Source organism: Mesitornis unicolor, unplaced genomic scaffold (assembly GCF_000695765.1).
Source record: "Mesitornis unicolor isolate BGI_N332 unplaced genomic scaffold, ASM69576v1 scaffold34325, whole genome shotgun sequence".
NCBI lineage: Eukaryota > Metazoa > Chordata > Aves > Mesitornithiformes > Mesitornithidae > Mesitornis > Mesitornis unicolor.
In genome coordinates this window covers 9,187-9,473 of record NW_010185401.1, presented here as the reverse complement: position 1 = coordinate 9,473, position 287 = coordinate 9,187, and positions in this window count along the sequence as shown.

Here is a 287-nt window from a genome sequence, read left to right as displayed (position 1 = left end):
GCCCCGGGGGCATGGCAGGCACCGGGCTGGCAGCCACCAGGCCAGTAGCCAGGTGGCAAGGTGCCTGGGACAGGACAGGTGAGATGAGGAGGTCTGTGTGACCTGGGCAGCACCAGAGGAACGCAGGGATGAGCATGGCCATGTAGAGAGATAGGGGCACAGGGTTTTTTTAAGGGCCTTGTAGCAGCCTGGAAAGCATCAGCTGCTTTTCTTGGGAGTCTGCCTCCTGTGCATGCAGGCTGGGAATTATTACCTGTTTGAAGATTTAACTGCTCCCTGCTTTGCTG